This window comes from Heterocephalus glaber, unplaced genomic scaffold, assembly GCF_053883595.1.
Source record: "Heterocephalus glaber isolate CG9 unplaced genomic scaffold, H.glaber_assembly_v1.0 deba00001733, whole genome shotgun sequence".
Taxonomy (NCBI): Eukaryota; Metazoa; Chordata; class Mammalia; order Rodentia; family Bathyergidae; genus Heterocephalus; species Heterocephalus glaber.
This window is the reverse complement of record NW_028258444.1, coordinates 15,945,052-15,961,010: the sequence shown is the minus strand read 5'-3', so window position 1 is coordinate 15,961,010 and position 15,959 is coordinate 15,945,052. Positions and strand designations below refer to the sequence as shown.

At 37.2% G+C, this 15,959-nt stretch overlaps 1 long non-coding RNA gene across 4 annotated transcripts in view; it reads right to left on the bottom strand.

Moving 5' to 3' along the window:
* Window positions 1-646: 646 nt before the first annotated feature.
* Window positions 647-15,959, bottom strand: part of LOC110345494 (uncharacterized) — a 326,656-nt gene continuing 311,343 nt past the window's right edge. For all 4 annotated transcript variants that reach the window (XR_015446886.1, XR_015446889.1, XR_015446887.1 and 1 more), the window contains one exon: window positions 647-15,959. This exon is cut by the window's right edge. This is a non-coding gene — a long non-coding RNA (uncharacterized LOC110345494).

Below are 15,959 nucleotides of genomic sequence, written 5' to 3'. Positions count from 1 at the left end.
CATAGATCCTAAGGGCTCTAATGTCATCAAGTGGATTAGTCCATTCATGAGTTCATTACTCAATGGGCTTATTGGGAGGTGGCATGAGGTAGGTCACTGGAGGTGTGCCTTTGAAGGGTATATTTTTATCTTGAGACCCTTCCTCTTGAGCTGTTTCCCTCAATCTGCTTCCAGAATGCCAAAGGTGAGCAGCTTTCCTCTGCCATGCCCTTCCACCATGATGCTTCTGCCTTGGAGATAGCCAACCATAGACTGAAACCTCTGAAACCATGAGCCTGAATAAATATTTTCTCCTTTAAGTTGCATATGTCAGATATTTTGTTCCAACAATGGAAAGGTGACTTTTACAATTGTTAATTTTTAATATTTCTGGGTTTTACAGCTTTATCTTTAGTATATTTATTTTTTCTTATATTTTTATAGTAACTATGGGAATGAGTTATATTGAGTATATAACTAGTTCTTCCTTTTTAAAAAAAATGTAGAAAGCATTAAAATAAAAACAGTTTGGGTTCTCATCAGTCACATTGTCACCCTCCCCCACCAAAACACAAACAAGTCAGGTCCAGCATTCTCACCTGTAAACTGTTCCACACATTAAAAAAGAATTAACACTTTTACAAAAACTTAGAGAACAGAAAAGGAATGATGAGCATTTACCAATTTGTATTGTGGGGTCCCTTATAACCGTGATACCAAAGACATTGAGATCATTGCAAGAAAAGAAAATTTACAAACTCTCTCATGAACAAAGATGCAAAAATACTAAATAAAATATTAGCAAATGGAATAAAAGGAGACTTTTCATTACTTGAATCATTGATACACAGAGAAACTAGACCTTTATATATTAGAACAGTACCTCAGTTCACAAACTTAATTTGTTCCACGATTTTGAAAAAGATGGCTATGTTTGTGTTTGTGTGGGAAAGATGGCTGTGCTCATGTTTGTCACCCCATGCAGAGTTTGCAAACAAAAACAACATTTTGCTGAAAGCTTTTGTTTTTGAATGAAATTGCCCCATAAGGTCAACATTAAACCTAACCATTAAATTTGATTCAATTTTCAGCCAACTCCGTTTGCTACCAGAATTGTAGAAAGAATCAAGTTCATGAATTAAGGTACCACTATATTGTTCTATTCATTAATTGTTGACATAGATACATTCAAGGTTGGAAAAACTTATTTTAAAAATGTACAATAGCATTTTCCTAGGAAAAGTAGCATTTTTCAGTTGACAAAACACTTTGAAAGCCCATGGTTTTAGAAGGTAGAGAAGTGAAACAAACAAAAAGTAACTCCTACGAATAATAAAGGAGACACAAGATGGCATTTCTTTAGCAGCCTAAGAAGAAGGCATGAGAAGGCTAGACTAGAAATGAAGAGAAATGAAGAAATTGAGGCTGAAAAAAGAGAGAAAACTCAGCCAGTTGGCTTGTGTGACAAGGAAGTATCCAGGTACACACTCCTGACAATGGGAATGGCCAGTGCATTTTCAAATACAGAAGTACTGTATCTGATAGCCCACGTTACGTGGCAATGCTGTGGTATAAGGTCCCACTCTATGACTATCTAAGCTTTAGGTAAAGTTCTTCAAATTGCTTTGTGGTGGAGATAAACACTTTGTGAGTATCTAGGACAAGAGACTACACTCTAGATTTGGGCCAATAGCAAAAGAGACCACCAAATAGACACAGAGGAGAGAAGTGAGTGGAAGAGCTGCCTGAGTAATGAAAATTTGAGTAATTGCTGCTGTAAACTTCAAGACTGTGTGCAAGGGGCCAGGGATTTAGCTCAGTGGTTCTGCTGCCTGCCTTGCAAGCGCAAGGACCCGAGTTCGATCCCTGGTATCAAAAAAAAAAAAAAAAAAAGACTGTGTGCAAGGCCTGGGATGAGCACAGCTGACAGGCCTTTTAGTCACCCAATTTTAATATCAAGAACAAGATGACTCTCTGTAGTGAAGACACTATTTGAGGTAAATATATATGGGAATAACACCAATATTAATTGAGTTCTTCTAATGTACCAGGCATTTTTCTCAAGCCCTTTACATATATTAACCCATTTAATTCTTACAACAACTGTTTAACTAGGCAAAATTATTATTTCCATTTATAGATGAGGCACAACCAGGCTAAGAAACTTGTCCAAGATCACACAATGGTTATGTGGCAGAGTTGGGATTTGAGGCTAAGGACTTAATTTACCAGTGTGTGTTCTCACCTATCAAGTCATACTGCCTCTTAAAAAGGATGTCTTCTCTCTTTTCGCTTTTGATGATTTAGTCATACATTAACACAGACAAATGAAACAAAACAATGCAACCTTTCTGTTGACCTCACAAAATCCTGATTTATATTAAACTAATATGGTCTTAGGTCAGAGATCAGATTCGCATGTTTTGCACAGACTGCCTCTGCCCTAGTCTCCCTGCCTCCAATCCTAGCCCTCTCAAATCTTTCTCATACTGATTACTCTATGCTATTAGTTACAGTAATTAGTTTCAAATGTAAATCATGTGGGTCTGTATCTAGCTTGTATAGATATTTTCTGACCCTGTCAGACTTTGGAAATCAGAGAATGTCAGATTAAGTTAGCATCCTCCCCTACGGGCAGTCTCTTTCTTGATGTTTATTTTATGAATGCAGGTGCTAAAAGCAAAAGCCCAAAGGATATCTTGCCATGAGTTCCGGCTCTTCCCCATATTCTCTTAGACTTGTAACAATACCAATATTCCTAATTAATTGCCTGGTTCCTGTTTGTAGAACAGAATATTCCAGATGAAGAGGCCCTCAGTTCCAGAAGATCAGAGAACCTTATACAAATATGAAACAGACCAGTAAACACGGATTAAGATAGATGACCTAATCTCGACATAGTTTCCAGCTTCCTCATTCTCTGCTACCCAGGCTACTCCATATAGTCCCTTTACTCTGCAAGAGAGCTGCTGTTCTGACCCTCCGGAGCCAGGGGACCCTCTCTGGTCTTTATCTTAAATAAAGTTTATGCTTACTGCAAGTCTTTCTCTCTTTCCTTTTATTTCTCCCAGGTGCCTCATTCTGCTCTCTCTTTCCCAGAGTAGGGCAGCTGAACAGAGGTAGAGAAGCTTATACTATTTTGCCAATCTGTGTTCTCCAGGCTCTGCTGAGTCCTCAGTTCAGCCCTTCACACTTTTTGTCACCTTTGGTCATCATCGTCTCCATATTCATTCACCAACTCTACCATCCTCAAGGCCAGAACTCGCTCTCCTTTTGGTAGTAGGTGATATTGCTCACTACTTTACCCAGAACCAGAAGCCAGCAACCAGAAGCAGCTACAGCTTCTCTCTCCTCTACTTTCTCACAGTCTGCTGCTTCGGGATACTATAGTTCAGATGGTAACAACACTACCCCCTCAATACCCACTGCCCTTGATTCCTTGTCAAGCTCTTTCAAATCAAATGCCAACTCTTTCCCAGCAACTCCCAAGTACTTCTCAGATTTATCCTTGCCTTATTATCCCTTGTAACAGTGACGTAGGGTGGTGTTATTGTCTTTTAGAACTTTTTTGCAATAGCTCTTCTGTTCTCCTTGCATCCATTTTCCCCCTACAACATGCTAACTCACGCATTCAGCTTTTTGGTTAATTCAAACCCAGTTTCTTCCAGGTCAGCCTGCCTTGACTGTCCTCTATCCATCCTTATGTATAGGCTAAAATGTAAGCTAAGCTCCTCTTTTATCTTCCTCCAGTATATTATTGGTGGTCATATTATCAAGTTTATGTTTTTTAAAGCCACTACTACTTTTCAACCCATCTGAATCAGGGCATGGTAAAGAGGGCATAGACTGTATTTGCAGCCCCTAAGTGGCTAGATTATCTGTGTGGCTCTCAACCTTCAACTTGAGGAGAAAGGAATTGCAAAGGAGAATGTTTTCTTCTGTTCTGTTTGGCTTGTTTTCTGGAACTCAGGATCCAGAAATGTAGACCAGACATGGTATGTTGGGCTCATAATCTAATTACTTACACAGCTGACATGCAACAGACCTGGAGTGATTGAGAAGCACATTTGAAGAAAACACAGCATATAAAAGAAAATTATCAAAGCAATTACTCTCTTTTACAGGAACAATGTCTTCTCCAAGTGAAGCTGTTTTGGCATTTTTGCATATTCTTGCACCTTTGCTGAGGATGTCTCTTTGCTCCTGAGCTGGTTCACGCATGCCTGTGCAACCACCACCTGTATCGGATACACGCGATTGGGGTTAACACCACATATTTTGGGGACTTGTCATGTCTGAAAGTAGGAACTTCCTCTTTGGTGAATCAAGACACATATCTGCTTGTTTTGGTTTACTTCTTCCTTCCCAAAAGGCTTAGCAACTGAGGAAAACTGACAGCTCATTTTTTAGGAACTTGGGAGAAGCGCCAGAATTGGCAAGAGTGAGCCTGCCTCCTCCCCAAAGGCTGCCTCCCTGATCCTTCATTCAGTTTCATTTAATTACCAAATATATGTTCATTGTTATGGGGAGAAAGGACTAGGCAGGGCATCCCAGGGAAGAGAGGAGCATGACAATTCCTGACATCAGAAGTTGTACTATAGGGGCATTCATTACACAAATACCCACAGTACAAAGTCCAGCAAAGTGACCCGAAAGCTGCATAAAGTGCCAGGAGAAGAGACAAGATGCCTTGTGCCTATGGCCCCTCTGTGCACTGGTGCTGCTGTCAGAAGAGCTCCACCCATCACTGCCCAGCAGGCAACTTGTCATCGGGCCCTTCTGTATCTGGAAAAGGGGGGAATCTACTGGCTACTCAATGTCAAAGAGTTAGATTTGGGTTCTATAAAATACTTTATGTGAATTTCCTCAGCTCAATACCCCCAAAATCATAGGAACTCAGCAAATGTTGTTTCTTGTACTTTGATGGTGTGTTTGGGCTTCTTCCCAAAAAAGATGGGAGATTTACAGGCTGAGGGAAGACATGGAGATGGGCATTTTAGGCAGATAGATCCTGAACACACACAGAGGTGGGGGAAATAGAACTTCTTTTGTCCAGAAAGAGTGAATACTCCAGTTTCACTACAGGAAAGCAAAGGTACAACTGGGAAAGGTGGACTGCACCATCCTGTGGGACTGGCAGTGCCTGGAGAGGCCAAGTGTGGAATGGCTGAGCCTGGGCTTCAGAGCCATGTTGCTAAGATCCAGCCTGTGGCTCTGCCATACCATTCACTGTGTAACCCAGAGTCTGCTGCTCTGTGCCTCAGTTCTTGCATTTATCAAACAGGCTTCCTAAGAGTCCCTTTGTCATAAGCCTGTTTGGCAGATTAAAAAGGTTAAAATTTGAAAAGCAAGTAGAATTGTGTTTGGCATGTAGTAAATGCTCAATAAATGCTAACCTGCTCTTATTAATAGGCTGAGCTATACATCATGAAATTTCACAGCCAGAAATACATACCATTCAGAGGAAATTGAGTCTGCTTTCACAAGTTGAGCAAAATCTGAAATCCAAAATCCAAAACTTTTTGAGCTCTGACATGACACCATAGGTGAACATTTGTATATCATGAGACTTTGTAATACCATGCACAATATTATTAAGAATATTGCAGAAAATTACCTTCAGCTGATGTGTATATGGTCTATACGAAACATAAAGAAATTTCGTGTTTAGACTTAGGTCCCATCCCCAAAATATATCATCAAGTATATGCAAATATTTCAAAATCCAAAAATATCCCAAGCATTTCAGGTGACAGAATTCAACCTGTGAGAAAAATGGGTCTGCCTGGTGGATAATAGCTCTACCTATTTACCTTGTTGACCCATAGGGCAGCTCCTTAGTAAAAGATGAACAGTGTGATCTATTTCCTTAGACTTCCTACCCTTTGGATGAGGGTCTCCAGTTCCACCCAAGTAAGTTCCACTGCCAGCAGCCACCCTGCAACTTCCTGCCAACAGCAGGCATCACCTCATCTTGCTTGCTGGCAATGGGAGGTGCAATCTGTCAGGCTGGACAGGAGGATGACTTGATAGCCAGAAACTAGCTTTAGCAACAATGGCTCAAGTTTCGTCTTCACAAAGCAACCACAAGTGCATCTGGGCAAGCATTAGAGACCTGCATCAACAAGCCCCAGCCAGCTTTGCTTGACTGCAGCCCAGCACCTAGCCAGTGAGAGAATCCTCCCAGAGAAGCTTTCCTGGAGGCCTGGGCAAATCCTAAGCCTCCCCTCTCCAGACCTTATCTTTAGCTGACAGGCATATTTGTGGTATCCTTTGAATTAAGAACATGTAGCACTTCTTGAATAAGAGATAGGTAGTTGGAATTAGTATTTTTGCTCCCTGAAAACCTATTAGGAGAAAAATTTAACCCACATGGTTTGCAGAAGAGCAAATATATCTAATGTTAAAACCAAGACCTAATCCTTCAACAAAGGGAAGAAACTAGGGAGGAAAACGTGTGTGTGTGTGTGTGTGTGTGTGTGTGTGTGTGTGTGTGTTTAATATCTCTGGGGTGAGAGAGATGAGGGTGAATTCCACATGGCTTACTGGAGATCATCAATCCAAGGATCAGAAAGAAGAGCCTTGGAAACCAGAGATTGCTCAAAACCCCTGAGGCTTAGCAAGGGGCGTTTGGCCTTGAGCAATGTTGTCTGAGATCCAGTGAGTTTACATCCCAAGGAAGGAAGCCTGAACTCTACTCTAGTTCTCAATCCTGTCACAACATTGAAGTGGGCTTACTAGTGGGCTTACTAGTGGGGTAAGATTTCTGGACTCTGGTACTGAGCTGCCTGAACTTAACAGTTTGTTGTTTGGGGGAGTGCTAAGAAATGAGTCCAGCCCAGAATCTGCAGACTTCAAGGAATACACACACACACACACACACACACACACACACACACACACACACAATTCAGGAAGAAGCCACTAGCTCAGAAGTGACTATTCCCTTCATAAGGTCTGTTCAGGTGTAGCCCCTACAGGTAGAAATGAGGGATTTTGCTCGCAGCCAGTCTGTTAATCCACAGAGCACTCCTGGATCATTCTACAGGCTGCACCCTGGAGAACCACAATTCTGACTTGAAGGGAAAGTGTCTAAGCTGTGATTTTATTCCACCAACCAACATGGGAAGGGGAACTTGCAAAGAAGGAGCCAGTGATGGCTGCAGCAGCATTCAGAGACTCACATCAACTGTGATTCTTCCACTCCAGATGTTCCAGATGGTTAAGGGTCCCTAGTCACGTCCTCTGGGAATAATGATAATTTGACTTCTTTCTTTATGTATCACATTCATTTCTTTTGCCTGATTTCTTTGGTAAATGTATTAAGTACTATATTGAACAGGAGTTGAGATAGTGGACATCCTTGTCTTGTTCGTGATTTTAGAGAAAATTTAATGTGACATTGGCAGTAAGTTTGTCATATATTATTTTTAACAGATCGATCTACATTGTTGGTGGTTGATTTCTACTGTGGAAATCAGTATGGAGAGTCTTCAAAAAACTAAAAATAGAAATTTCATTCAACCCAGGTATTCCTCATCTAGGTATCTCCCTGAAAGACTTAAAGACATCAGATTACAGTGATGCATGCATAACCAGGTTTATATACCACAATTCATAATAGCTAAGTCTTGGATATGGCCTATATTTCTCCCAACAGTTGAATAGATTAAGAACATGTGATACTTACACATGACGGGGTACTACTGTGCCATAAAGAAGAATAAATTTGAATCATTTGTGGTCAAATTGATGCTCCTTGAGACCATAATGCTAAATGAAATAAATCAGACACACAAGTTTAAATATCATATGGTTTCTCTTATATGAGAAACTCAAAATATAAATAAATTAAACAGCAAAATAAAAGGTAGATAATAGGAAATAGGGAAATAGGTCTTTTGTAAAAGGGAAAATGACCAAGAGATGAAGAGTGGGGGAGGGGAGAAAAGGGAAGAAAAAAGAATTAAAATGTGTTGTGTATATGTATCAACTCCCCATGATAAATGTAATCATTATGTACTGCAAAAATGTACTAATAAAAATTAAAATTAAGGGCTGCGGATTTAGCTCAGTGGCACTGTGCCTGCCTTGTAAGTACAAGGTCCTGAGTTAAATCCTTGGTACCAAAAAAAAAAAAATTAAAACTAAAAAAAGAATGTGATTGAAATGTTTCTTGTGATCAATAAATATTTGGTGAATTCATTAATAAAAAAAATCACATTCTCTGAAAACAGTTAAAAATACTTTGCAATGTTTAGCCTTGAGGGACTGGGTTCAAGTTAGCAGACATCCAAAAGAAAACATGGAATTAATCTATTTAATCCCAGAGAGTTGATTTGATATGAGCAAATTTTACCTTAACATAAAAGCAAGGGTAAAAACAATTAAAGCTGTCCAGGAATGGATAAAGTGGCATCTTTCATAACAGTGAGTGGCCTGCCACTGGAGGTGTTGAAGTAGAAATACAAGACTGTCTGTCAGTTTTTATGTAGGCAGATTTCTGCCCTGGGAGGTGGTTGAAGTAAATAGAGGAGGCTTATCATTGACCAACATGCACCAAGATCAGTGGCCCAAACTCTTACATTCCTTTAATTTAGCTTCAGAGAACCCCATGGAATTAAAGAGTTTTGTTTTGTTTTTAGATTCTACAAAAGACTTTGGGGACCACATAGTTCAGCCTCAATTTGTTTTGTAAAGAGACCAGGGTGTGGTTAGTAGGTATTTTCAAGGTCACATGGTTGGCAAGTGGTAAAACAGCAATATGACCCCATGATCTAGAGTACTATGATAGTCTCCTCCTATTGGTTCTCGCTCCACTACTTTTTATCTTTCATATATGCCATATTGATATTCCTAAAGCATATCTCTGATTATGTCATTGGTACATTTAAGCAATTGCAAAAACTCCCTATGCTCTTTAGGACTATACTTGGGATTCTTTATTACAACAGTTAAGGCTCAATCTTTTTTTTTTTTTTTTTGCTTAAATTCTTTTATTGGAACATTTTAGGTGTACAATACATTTACATTTATCATTATATCTGTACATGATGTATCTTGATTCTTATTTTTTCCCCATTCCCTGTGCTCCCTTCACCCCCTCCACCCTTCCCTATTTACAAAGACTTTGTTTCCATTTTTCTTTTTCTCATAATTTTTCCTTTCCCTTCTTTCCTTTCCCCTTCCCCTCCCACTTCCCCTACCCCTTTGGACCTTTTCTTCCTATTTCTAGTTATCAATTGTTCGTTCTAATCATTTTAATCCTTATTTACACTTTCATTTTCTCACACTAGAGAAACTATTTGGTATTTACACATGAGTGTCCTATTTATTTCACTTAAGAGTATGGCCTCAAAAGGCTCAATCTTTTTTTATTTTAATCTCCTATTATAACCTCTCAATACCAGCTCTTTGTATACACTGAGATGGTTTTTAAATCAGTATGTATAAATATAATTGGTTTTGAGAATAATTTTATTTCTTGCCACTTTCCTACTTTTTAGGGTTTGCTCATCATTTGTTTACTAACCAGCATGTGACAAACCTCAGAATTTTCTAAAACGTTTTGCTCTTCAGGAAAATTATCCCAAGATGTCATGAAATGAACATGTTTTAACCAAATCTACACTAAGGGAGCTTACCATTAAAGACTATAAATATGGGAGAAATAAAACTGGTCATAGCACATTCCCAAGAATTTCATAATAATTTTTCCTTTCACCATGGAAATAAATCAGAACTTTTAACATGTGTCTTCCAGATACCAGCTTCTCAGAAATCATTCTTCAGTTATGTGAAAGTATGTGTCTTCCAAGATCAACACCAGCAACTTCAATATTTAAAAGGAAAAGTCAAGCCCCCTGAATATATTAACAGACTCCATCAGAAACACTAGGGATATCTATAACTCTGGATGTTAAAAGGAGCAACAAAATAAACTGTGCAAAGTCATGAATTAATACAAATTTATTATGATAGTAACTTTGACTCTTAACCACTTCTATAAGCCATCATTTTCTTTAATTATTGACAGTCTATACTTTCCATTGTCCCTGTCAAGCCAAGATTCTTCTATTTTGAGCATGAAAAACAGAACGACTTGTGACGGGTGTATTATTTGCCAGTATATCAATTAAACTTTGTTGTCTTAAAACCTACCACCCAAATTTAGTGGTGTGAAACATCTATTGGACTGTTAAGCGGATGATGGACTGTCACTTAATATTGAAAACAAGTAAAATCCACAAAGCTGAATTTACTGCTGACATAGCAGGGGAGAACAATGCTTCTTGATCACAGTCTCCCTAAGGAGAGTGGAGTGCTAATCTTATTGAAGGTTTGGAAGATCATGCAGTTCAAAGATTGATGTATTCTTAGGGTTGTAAATGAATCAAGCTATGGTTACTTAGGTGAGACTGTGGATGATTTGTTGGCACATACAGAGGTATATTTACTCAGATGAATTAATTCCTCAATGATAGACTTATAGAAATGAAGGGCTAATGCTGATTGGTAGGGATTGCAAAAGCATGTTCAATGAGCTAAATTGTAGTTGATCTATTAAATGGGTTTACAGATGTTATCATAGTACTTGTTGCTATCACTACAAAAAAAATCTGTTTTTTTCTAAGAATATATGAAGTAGATAACCTCAAAAATTGCTCCCAGTGTTCCCTTCCTCCTGTTGTCATGCTCTTGTATAACTCTCTCCTCTTGAATATGGGCTGGATTGAATGATTCACTGCTAATATATAGATTTTGTTAAAGTGATGAAATGTCCTTTTCAATATTAGGTTATAAAAAAAGGCTGTGGGTTCTGGCTTGGAGGATTCTTTTCACTTGCTTTGTGTGCATGTCTCACTCTGGGAGAAGCAAGCTGCCATGTTGTGAGCAGATTTGTGGAGAGGTCAGTGTGGCAAGTAAGTGATACCTCCAGCCAAAAGCAAGTAAGCACCTGACGTTTTTCAATGTGCCTGTAAGCCAATGTATCCTTCTGCAGTCAAGTTTTCCGGATGACTCTGTCTTTCGCCAGCACCTTGACCTCAGCCTTAAGGGAAACTCTGAGCCAGAGGCATCCAGATAATCTGTGCTTAGATTCCTATGTAAATGTATAGAACATAGTAAGTGTTTGTTGTTTTAAGATGTTAAATTGGGGCATGATTTATTACACAGCAATAAATAAGCAATACAGTGTGGAAACTTTTAAAAATACTCATGATTCAGCTTATGATTCTATGAGTCCATTGTATATTTGTTTTGGCCAGGGCAAGTTTAACAGATTTTTTTCCTGGGCTTTCTTGTTCAACTGTGGTAGACTGGTGTATTTGATGGTGAGTGAATATCTTGGATGGCCTTATTAATGTCTGATGGCTGGGAGGCCATCAGCTAGGACCCTTTAGTCATTTTCAAAGAGGTTAGCTTGTGTTGTTCACTTGGTCTTCTAACTTTAGGATTCAAAACCAGTAAGAAAGCAACCGCTAAAATGCAAATACTTTTAAGCTTCTGTAATACCAGGTTTGTAATGTCCTTTTAGCCAAAATAAGTCATGTAACAAACCCATATTCCAAGAGTGAGGACATAGACTAGCCCCTTGAATGTCACATGATAAAGATATGGATAAAAATAGGGGAAAAAATTTAGTCATTTAAATAATAACTATAGAGAGAAAACCTAACAATCAAAAATGGTTCCTCCTTATTTCCCAAGGAAGAAAAAAGATGAATGGTTCCAGCACTGCTAAGCACTTACAAATAAACCAGAAAGAGTTCTTGGGAGAAAAAACTAAGCAATTATAAGGCTGCTATAAAAAGTAAGATTAGATGAGAAAAATTATGTCATTTAGATAAAAACAGTAAATGGAGCTCCTAAAAAGGAGAAGGAGCTGCTACACTAATTATGTATAAAGTGTTTGCAAATATAATAAAGCACATAAAAACATGATCATAAATCACTAGGCTTAATTTGGCTTGAACAACAAGAAATCCATCTTCCAAAGGGATTTTTCCTGGTTATTGCCAAATAAATCTCTCCCACTAATAAATTTTAGGAACTGCATTACAATAACCCTCATTGCAGGAATACTTGCACATAGCAAATTTTCTGCATTCAGGTCTGAGGAACATGCCTCATCTCTTTAGAAAAAATCTCAGAAAAGTATCCTTTAGGACATTTATCTAACCTTTTGTTGTATTTAAGTTTACCTTCTACTTGACTGTATAACTCTAGTAATGCTATAATTGGATGAGGAACTCGCTCAAGGATCCAGGTGGATAGGCACAATTATAATTATAATCTGTGTCATATCTATTTTCTCAAACTGACATTGACACTTTTGTGAGTTTTAGAATCTTATTTTTCTGTTTAATTTTCTGGATTCTTTTCCAATCAACCATTCATACTAGGTCTTAATAAAGCCTTCTCATTTAACCATGCTGTCTTTCACCCTTAACATAATAGGCTGTTCATAGAGTCTATGCTCATAATTACAGAAACAATGGATTCTAAGACCTCTTCCATAGAAGGAAACTAATAAATGACCTTAAAATTGTCCATAACAATAAAAGAAAAATATGTAATATTGGATTCACTTCTCCAGTCTTATAAAGGAAGTTCTTTGCCTTCATGTTTGTTATGCTAACATGGTGTCTGAAGTTAAGAAACCTATATATTTTATGATGAGGCTGTATTACTAAATGTAATAATATATAACTGATTATCATAATGCTTTCTTCAAAAACTAAAGAATATCCATCAGTTATTATAATAACATAAAAGAACATTGTTTACAGGTAAATATGAAGTTTGTTTTCATTTTCTTAAAAAAAAAAAAAAAAAACCCTGAGCAGCAGTTTCTTTTCTGAAAGATAAGCTGAGTTCAACTCTGTTTCTATGGGGACAAATATCAGACTAAACTGCTTTTGAGAGTATATTTTCCATAATATAGCTAAAGAAAGTGTGAATGAAGGTAGCATTTGTTTTGTTTATGGATGTAGAATCTGAAAGGTAGAAAAAGAAGTGCACTATTACTTATAAATTTCAGACCTTTTATATCTGAATTACAGTGTAATTATTCTTAAAAGATGTCTATGTAGCTTATAAGGTAATACCAAGAATAAAAACACATAAATTTAGACAAAATCTACCATAAACTAAATGACATTGAATTACACATAATAGTTATGCTTTTGTACATGATGTATTTTATACTTTACATGTTTGTAGTGTATTATGCTTTCATGCGCTTTATAATGCTAAAGGGGGTGAAATGCTAGTAAAATCCTATGTTAAGAATTTTCTGGTGGTTTCTTGTTCATCAATTCAGCATATGCCTCAAATACCTTACCGTAGCCATAACCTCATTTTTCTATAGAAAATTATAATTATGAAAAATTTTGTCAACTTTTTTCACAGCAGCTGGGCAATATTTTGTCAAAAATAAAGCCTCCATTTTATAGAGGAGATATCTAATCTCAGAGTTATGGTTTACCCAAAGTCAGTTAGTCTGTAAATGGCATAATCAGAACCACTCTTAGATCTTACAGCTCCAAATCATACTCTTTCCACTTTATTACGAGCCATTATACTATCTTTACCCCTAACCTCCCCAAACAATTCTATTTCCCATATACAAAAGGCACTGAATCTATTCTATGAGAATAGCACATGAGAAACACAATCTCTATGAATGCTCTGTGTCCCTCAGCAATTAAAACGCCCAATGGACCGTCACAGCTTAATTACTTGTTCATTAATTATATCACTAGGCATTTTGAGGGTATGAAAAGTCACAAATAATTACAAAATACATCATATTAATTAAACTCAAGCTCAAGGAATAATCAGGAATCTCCTTGGTGTAGAAGAAATTCTACACACTTCTCTTATCAGTATAAACATATTTATACATTTGTTGTCTATATTTTCTTGAATATTATTGACAAACCTTTATGTTCTAAAAAAAGATTGTCATTATAGGGGCTCTTAAGAGACACCTTTGGATTTGCGTAGTATTTTATAGTTGATAAAGCATTTGTAATTGCATTATTTATTTTATGCTCCCACCAAAGTCATGAGGTGAGCAGGACTATTACTATCCCCATTTTATAGACATAGAATTGAAGTTCAGAGATGGTTAGGAGATTCTCATGAGTTCAGACAACACCTCGGTGTAGAGAACAGCTCAGCTAAGACATTACAGCTGGATGTTATCCTGAGATATTACATACAGCAGCATTTCCCATTGTGTGTTCTGCACCACACTGGTCTTGTAAGAGGCTTTATAAAAACTGGTACAGTGCTCAAATAAAACTAAAAAAATACTGCATATTGTTAGTCAAGATACCCTACTAGAAGATGCTGACATAGGATAACACTGTATTATGTAGATGAGGGAAATGATGTTTAAAAATATAAAATGCTGACTTAAGATCACATGATTACATATATCAGGATCACAGATGGAATTCAACTCTCCAAATCCCAATGCAATGTTCTTTCTAATGCCCTATGCCAGGTAAAATAATTTGGTCAGACTTTGTATTCAAAGTACAGCATAATTTGAATGAAAAGAAAAAAAGACTGCACTTAGTTCTTAATTAACCTTTGTGCTATTAAAATCATATTGATGGTAACACTTACCATTCCTGTACACCAAGATCATAAATAATTTTAAAGCATTCAACAGATTTGCAAGTTAAATTCTTTTCCAGATAAAAATATTGAGGCTCAGAAAACATAGTAACTTAAAGAACATCACTCATTTATTAAGAGGAGAAACCATGATTTAAATTTGAGTCCATTGCACCCTAAATATCCTGCATGTTCCACTTCTTTTGGAAGAGACCTTTGTTAACCTCAACCGTTCTTCCTCTTGTGTCATGACAACTGCAATCAATTTTAAAGAGTAGATAAGTCAGACAGGTAGGAACAAAACAATAAAACCTACACATCGTTTGAGCAGGCTGGACACAAACAAAGAGTGTACAATGAAAGAAAAATTGTTTTCATTATAGTTGCAATGGAGACCACATGCGGTCTCTTTTTAATGCTTCCAATTCTGTAATGAGTATTTTGAAAAATAGGACCAAAATCCAGAAACGTTCATTAACTCTCTTTCCTACTAAGACCAAACCATCAAGTGTTGGCGCATTGATGAGACTTGTTAGAACGTTAGAATTTCGGGTCAAATTAGATTTAGATGACTTTGGCACGTATCAGGACTTGATTGACACCTACAACACTGCAACATGTGGTAGGTAATCCAGCCCCTGTTTGAACACTGGAATACTGAGAAAGCATTTTAACACCCTGGAGGTAGATTATTTTACTTTTGGAAAACTCTTACTACAGGAAGTTCTCTGACTAGACTCTATAATCTTTGAAAGCACAGTCCATTTCCATCCAGTTCAAACTATATCCCTAAGATATATATACTAAAACAGAATCTATCACTGACTATTGTTTGAATGGCTGAACAACACTGACATGAAATTTTCCTTCTTATAATGTTTATCCTGTTATTCTAACTCTGTTTTCTGGGCAGAAGTTAAATAATTCTCTCACAGTGTATTCCATGGGCAAAGATCTCAGAAAAGAAGACAAAATTGCAATGTTTTTTTAAAAAATTGAAGTATAACTTAAATACCATTAAATTCACCTATATAAAATGTAAAGTGGATTTTAATATATTCATAAAGTTGTGTAACCATCACCACATTCTATAGAAAAGGGGCAAAGGGGAAGGGGAAGTGGGAGGGGTAGGGGAAAGGAAAGAAAGGAATGGAATAAATATGAGAAAATGAAAAAATGGCAACAAAGTCTTTACTTCCACAAACACGTGGAAATTGAATAACATTCTCCTGAACAACCAATGGGTCACAGAAAAATTAAAGAAGAAATTAGACAGCTTCTACCAGTAAATGATAATGCCACTACAACATACAGGAATCTATTGGACACAATGAAAGCAGTTCTACCAG